The sequence below is a fragment of the Lontra canadensis genome, unplaced genomic scaffold (assembly GCF_010015895.1).
Source record: "Lontra canadensis isolate GAN:19392208 unplaced genomic scaffold, GSC_riverotter_1.0 scaffold19, whole genome shotgun sequence".
NCBI classification, from domain to species: Eukaryota; Metazoa; Chordata; class Mammalia; order Carnivora; family Mustelidae; genus Lontra; species Lontra canadensis.
Window position 1 is genome coordinate 13,595,254 of NW_022631013.1, and position 7,388 is coordinate 13,602,641.

Below are 7,388 nucleotides of genomic sequence, written 5' to 3' on the forward strand. Positions count from 1 at the left end.
TCCTCAGAGCCCACTCTGATCCCCTTGGTCCTAAAGTTCAGACAGTGATGAATTTGGAGGCTCTGGGCTGTGGGCTTACCTCACCCCTAAGGCTGGAGCAGCATTTCACTCATATACTTGGTGTCTGGACCTAGCAAAACCCAGAAAGAATCGTTGCCTTCTTCAAGAGTTCCCTGCTTTTATTTCTGTAAGTCTATTTGTATTTCTATTTGCTCCCATTTGTGGATTTAGGCTCTAAACGCAAGAATTTACTTCTCCAATGGACTACTTTTGCTATAAAGTAGCACATCCACCAAGGCCACTGTGTGGGTCATGGTGCTCAGACTTGAGAATCACCTAGAAAACAGTGTTTAGAATGTACACTGCCAACACCACTTCAGAGAAGCTGACTTAGATCCTAGTGGGTGGGGCCCAGGAATTTGCATTTTTACATCAACCACAGCTGATTCTGCTCAGATGGGCCAGGGGCCCACTTTGAGAAGCTCTGGCTCATCTCTGAGCTCCAGTCTGTGACATGAGTCAACAAGTTGTGGTGGAGGCATTTCTGACTTTTGTTGCTGTGGTCTGATATTCAGAGGGTCAGCCAGCCTGCATCTCAGGCAGGCGGGCAGCTCAGGTGTGGTAAGTGTCCCTGCAGGGGGCGTCCTGTAGCCTCAGCTGTGCACTCAACAGCTCAGGTGGTTGTTCTTATTTATTCTGAGCAAATCTCCCTCGGTGGCCAGTTTATGGGGTTCTGAGAAATGGAGATTAGGCAGGAGTAAGGGGGGAGGAAGAACAAATGTGAACACTAACAGTGCACTGGCCACTATGCTCTGGGCATCACACCAGTGGTATCTGCCAGTGTCCCGCAGAAAGGCTCACCATACGCCGTAACTGCCATATTCCAGCTGAGATGAGGACTCAGAGGTCACACAGCTAGTTGTGGTAGATTCAGTTCTGTTCAACTTAAAGGCCTTCGTCTTTACTTGTCTTCTTGGGGGCTGGGAGGAGTAGATGCATTTATAATTTTTCCCTTTTTGTTTTGAAAAATTTCAAACAACAGAAAAATTGCAAGAATAATACAATTAACCCCATAGACTCTTTGTTAGCATTTTGCCACATCTGCACTCTTACCTAATTTTGCCAATCCATTTGAGAATTTTGAAGCATTGTGTTGAATTACTCCTAAATATTTCAGCCCATCTCCAAAGAAAAAGGACATTCTTCTAAAACCACAATAAAATTATCATACTTGGGAAGTTTAACGTTAATACACCGTAGAGGCTGCTTTTAGACAACAATCTTGAACAATGGAAACTCCATCAAGGCAAAGGGCCCACAGCAACCAGGTGGCTGAAGACTGGCCCATCAGATGACCCACCTCAAAATATCCATAGGCCCTAGCTAACCAATGGGGTACTTACAGCCTGGTACAGTCGCCAAAAAAGAGAATTCCATCTGTCCCCATACTTCCTCATCTTCCCCCTTTATTTATTGATTTTATTTTAAAATTTTGAAGATTTTCTTTCTCTGAGAGAGAGAGAGAGTACCAGCAGCAGGGGAGGGGCAGAAGGAGAGAGAGAAGCAGACACCCTACTGAGCAGGGAGCCCAAAGAGGGGCTGGATCCCAGGACCCCGAGATCCCAGCCTGAGCCCAAGGCAGACGCTCGACAGACTGAGCCACCCAGGTGCCCCACTCACCTTCCCTCTTTAAATCCAGCCCCCCACCCCACACTCCCTCATTGCAGACAGTCTCTCCTCTGCTGTCCTGCCCCCACTCCCTTACAGTGGATTCAGTAAACTTCTATCTCCTTTGTTCTGCCTTGGGTAAATCATTTTACCACCCTCACCACCAGCTTCCACCTGATCATCACCCCACGTTTTAACACATACATTATTATTCAATATCTGGTTTACTGTACCCATTTTTAAAAAATTTTTTTTAAAGATTGTATTTATTTATTTGACAGAGAGCGATCACAAGTAGGCAGAGAGGCAGGCAGAGAGAGAGGGAGAAGCAGGCTTCCCGCTGAGCAGAGAGCCCGACGCAGGGCTAGATCCCAGGACCCTGAGACCATGACCTGAACCAAAAGCAGAGACTTTAACCCACTGAGCCACCAAGGCACCCCTTGTTTTTTTTAATAAAGATTTTATTCATTTATTTGAGACGGAGAGAAAGAGCCTGAGCACAAGCAGGGGGAGGGGCAGAGGGAGAGGAAGAAGCAGGCTCCCTGCTGAGCAGGGGGAGCCCAAAGCAGGGCTGGATCCTGGGACATTGACACTGGGATCATGACCCAAACCAAAGTCAGATGCTTAATTGGCTGAGCCACCCGGGCATCCTGTACCAATTGTTTATACAATGTCTGTTACAACTTTTTTTTTTTTTTTTTAATTTTAATTCAACATCCAGTCAGATCACTCACTGTATTTACTTGTCACATCTTTTTAGTATCTTTTCATTTAGAATGGTATTACAGTTTTTGGGTTTTTTTTTTTTTTCTTCTTTCTTTCTTTCTTTCTTTCTTTGTCTGTCTTTCTTTCTTTCTTTCTTTCTTTCTCTTTCTTTTTTCTTGCTTTCTTTCTTCCATCACTTTTCCAATGAGTAGTATTATTTCAGATTGTTTCTGCAGGACTGTATTCTTCTCAGGGCTTCATGTCAGAGGGACAAAAGATATGCCATTTTGATTGTCCTCTGCTGTCTCTTGCCAGTGGAAGGATACAGTTTGATTTTTTGAATTGTTACAAGGACTAGGGTAGGAAGAAAAGCAGCATAACTTTGAGGAATGAAGGTAGGTTTTGAAGAGCAACAGAAGCAAGTTCAAGTCCTGGCTCTAATCTCCAGCTAATTGAGCTTAAATACAATCTAGCCAAATACCTTAAATACAACTCAAAATATCCTGTTCCTTTTTCCAACACATCTCTCAGATGCACCTTTTTCCGTGCTTCCCCATTTCTTCCATTCTAGAGCACTTTTATGGTTACTGCTTCTTTTCTGTTGCCCACACCCTAATCTGTCCCATACATACTACCACTGGTTGGCCTAAAATGTGTTCCTTGCTACTGTATTCACCTGGCCTCCTTCCTCAGTACATCAAGTCTGAATGCCTGATATTCAACACCTTCCATATTTTGATCTCATCCCACCTACCTGCACTGTTTCCCATGGGGTAGGGTAGTGTGATTGCTTTTGATTTGGCTGCTAGCACATCTTTTTTCTTCCCTCATTAGAGTGATGACCCCTCCCTCTCCTCCGATGCTGGGTATATATGCATGTATCAAGTAGGGTAGGGTCACAAACAGGAATCACTGGAATTTAAAGTAGGGAGGTATTTAATAAAGGGTTAAGGGGCACCTGGCTGGCTCAGAGAAGCAAGCAATTCCTGATCTCAGGATGGTAAGTTGGAGCCCCATGCTGTATGTAGAGATTACTTAAAAATAAAATCTTACCCCAAAAAGTAAAGGGAATTAAATACTTACAAAATCATTGGAAAGTCTGGACAAAGATCAAGGAAGATCACCAGTTTTTCACTAACTTTCATAGATAAGAATTTGAAGAAACTTGGGAAACCAGTAGAGATGATCACAGCTACCTTCAATCCTAACACCTAGGATTTTCAGGAAAATACTTAAAGACCACTGCAAAATGTCATATCTGCCTAAGCCTAAAGTTTGACACTGCCAGAGGGGCAAGAATGTGTTTTCTGCCTTATTATGACTTCTACACTTTGGCAAGTGTTTTTATTTAAAATGTTCTACTCCAGGGGTGCCTGGGTGGCTCAGTCCTTAAGCGTCTGCCTTTGGCTCAGGTCCTGGGAGAGAGCCCCGCATCAGGCTCCCTGCTCTGAGGGAAGCCTGCTTCTTCCTCTCCCACTTCCACTGCTTGTGTTTCCTCTCTCGCTGTGTCTCTCTCTGCCAAATAAATAAATAAATAAAATCTTTTAAAAAATAAAATAAAATGTTCTACTCCAGGATCTGTAGATAGGGATTCTGGGACATGTACTTCCCAGACTTCTAGACCCTGTGATATAGGAAAGAGTGCAGAAGGAATGCTGGATCAGTGAAAGTCTTTCCCTGGGTCTCTTCTGATTGAGCTAGTGAGGAAGACTCTCTGGTTTCTTGGGCCACAGCTGGAAGTATGTGAAACTGCTTACTGTAGAGGCCATCTTTCCTGACTTGGAGGAAACTCAGATGTGGAGGGAGAGAATGAGGCCCTCAAAAGATGAGAACAGAGTGAAAAACAAGGCTGGAGATGGAGAATGAGACAGAGAGATAGCAAGCTGATGATAAGATTGTGTCAGCCCTGGATTTGGTCATACGACCTTTTGCCAGTACTATCTGTATCTTTCTCAGCTATTTCAATCCATGAATTTCTTTTTCTGCCTAAGCTAATTTAAGTTGGATATTTGTGTTACAACCAAAAGGGTCCCAATGAATAGGAGGGAGACATGTGAACATTATACACTCAGAGTGTGGTATGTGCTATACAAAGAGGGCGAACAAAGTGGATGCCCACCCAGAGATGACGTAAGGAGGGAGTGCATCTCCATTTGGTCTTGGAAATGTTATTTTAGCCATAACTTTTATCTTAGTTTGTCATTTCTCATGTCCTTTGCTTCCTTCCAGAATATCCTCCTCCTTCTCTTCTTGTGGTATTGTGATTTATAATAAGAAATATATACTTGGTCTTCATCCTGTTCCTAGCACAAAGCTCCCAAGACTCTTGGAATTTCTTAAGTGTTCAGAGCATAAAAGTGCAGTGTTGTCTTTTGTTATTCATAGCGAGCTCTTTTCAACCACACCTGTTTATGTTAATGAGGCGCTTTTGGAAAGCCCCTAAAAATGGGGGCTGGTTGCCAGGGGAACCAACCTAGTGATTAGAGCCTTGAAACTGTCAGGATCCACCCTCTTGCCTGGAAGGGGAGAGGGGCTATAGTTGAATTAATCACCAATGGCCAATGATTGAATTAATCATGCCTAAGTAATGAAGCTTCCATAAAAGCCCAAAAAGATGGAATTCAGAGAGCTTCCAGGTTGGTGAACAGGGAAATGTGGGAAGAGTGGCCTGAAAGCCCCTCAACCCCTTCCCACTTCCTTTGCCTTAAGCATGTCTTCTATCTGGCTGTTCCTGAATTATATCCTTTTGTAATAAACCTGAATCTAATAAATTAGCTTTTCCTGAGTTCTGTGAGCTGCTCGAGCAAATTAATCAAACCCAAGGAGGGGGTTGTGGGAATCTCCAAGTTATAACTGGGGAGCACAGGTAACTTGGACTTGAAATTGGCATCTGAAGTGGGGCAGGGGAGGCAGTCTTGTGGGATTGAACACATAACCTGTGAGATCTGATGCTATCTCCAGGTAGTGTCAGAAGTGAGTTTCCAGCTGGAGTTTAGAGAATTGCTTGATGTGTGGAAAACCCACACATCTCGTGTCCCAAGTCATATGGTAGTACGATGAGAGTAAAAGAGACACATAGAAATTTTTTTCCTATAGTTTTCTGTTTTCAAGATACTTCCTGTCTTCCAAATATTAGTTCAAATCTGCCCTTTCCAGGGGCCTCTATATTTACTTCACCCATTTCTGAATTCTTCAAGCTCTTGGCACAGAACTGCTGGGCATAAAATTATTTTTAATTTTGTGTGTGTGTGTGTGTGTGTGTGTGTGTGTGTGTGTTTTAAGATTTTGTTTATCAGAGAGAGAGATAGCACAAGCAGACAAAGGCAAAGACAGAAGCAGGCTACCCCGGAGCAAGGAGCCCGATTCAGGACTCGATCTCAGAACCCTGGGATCATGACCTGAGCCGAAGGCAGCGGCTTAACCGACTGAGCCACCCAGGCGTCCCTGTGTGTGTGTTTTGACTCCGTATATTAACTGTAAACTAATTCCTCAAGGCTATGGACTACATTCTACATGAACTCTCTGGATTCCCCTTCCCCAGATTTATCACCCCATGGTGCTCAGTTGATACTTGGGAGCTGATGGATTGATTTGCTTAGTAGAGAGGCTGAAGTTGCCATGGGCAGTTAACTGGAGTAGTAGGAGGGGAGGAAAGGAATGCTGTCCAGGTACTAGCCATCCAGGAATAAGGAAGCCTTTCCAGAAAGAGTAATCAAACTGGCTGGAGTTGCTTGGCACAAAGGGGTGAACTTTTCAGTCCCATGTAGTGCACCTTTGCTAGTGGCCACAGGAGGGCGGCAGAGAGTATGGCCCAGGTGTTACGCTGTAGATATGGTGGCCAGATTAGCCAACCAATCAGCTAGCTGAGCCCCCATGGAAAGGACCTTTTGGTCTAAGTACCTTGCACAGGATGAGGTGGGCCTCCCAGCAGAGATCCTGGAAAGGAAGTTGCCTGGACCAGAGATGGGAAAGCCAAGAGTTGAACAGGTGGATGGTGGACATCAACAGGCATCTAAGAATGCTCAGAATCTCCAAAATCAAAGCAGTGAGTGAACTTTTAAGAGATCTAGATATTCTTTTAATGGCAAGGGGATGCCTCAGTACCTTGGCAAAGGAAGCAGGAAATCAGACATGGTATAGTGCTAAGCGCAAAGTCTGGAAAGCAGGAGTCTTGGAGTCCTATCTCTAAGCTTGTAGCTCCTCAGCCCTGATAAATGCTTTTGCTGTATGACTAGGGGATGACTTTCTCCTTTCTGAGCCTCGGGTATCTCATCTTGTACAAAGAGAATTGGTAGATATCTGGAGACTCAGAGACCAGCCCTGTCTTTGCACTGGGCTCCATGGTGGCCAAGTACCCTTCCAGCTTGGCTGGTCTCTTGGGTTATGTGAACAAAGCAGCTCAGTTGTCAATAAACACATTTCTTCATTACTCATCTCTGTGTACACCTGCTCTCTTTAAAACTTTCAATGGGCCTTGACCTGTGGAACTAGGGCTGTTCAAAGACTTTTATAAGAGCTAAACAGGCTAACACTGGGATGTGCCACCCCATGTCATAGCACACATTCCACTGTAAGTGCAATTATTTTTTACTTTAAAATAATCTTAAGGGTGTTTTTTAAATTTTGCTTTCAAAATTACTTTGCTAATTTAATTTTCAGTGGCTATGATTTCTCAGAAATCATAGTACATACTTAGGAATTCCTTGAAGTGAAAGGACCCACTAATTGTTTTTAAATATAATAAACTTTTGATGGCTACCAAATTGGACAATTTAGGGAGTTGACATAATACTGTATTTTGTGGGAATTTGGTTAAATTTTGATTTTTGGAATTTTCCTTTTGTATCCTGGAGCAACAAGAATGTATGTGGGGTGTGAGCATTTTTCTGGGCTCTTGAAAGGCTTGTATATCCTCAGTCCTGTGTGTGTATGGTACCTGATGAATTAAAACCCTCCTGCCAACGGCAGATGACACAAAGTTGGGGGGTGGTGGTTCTTTCAGTTATTATATTTTG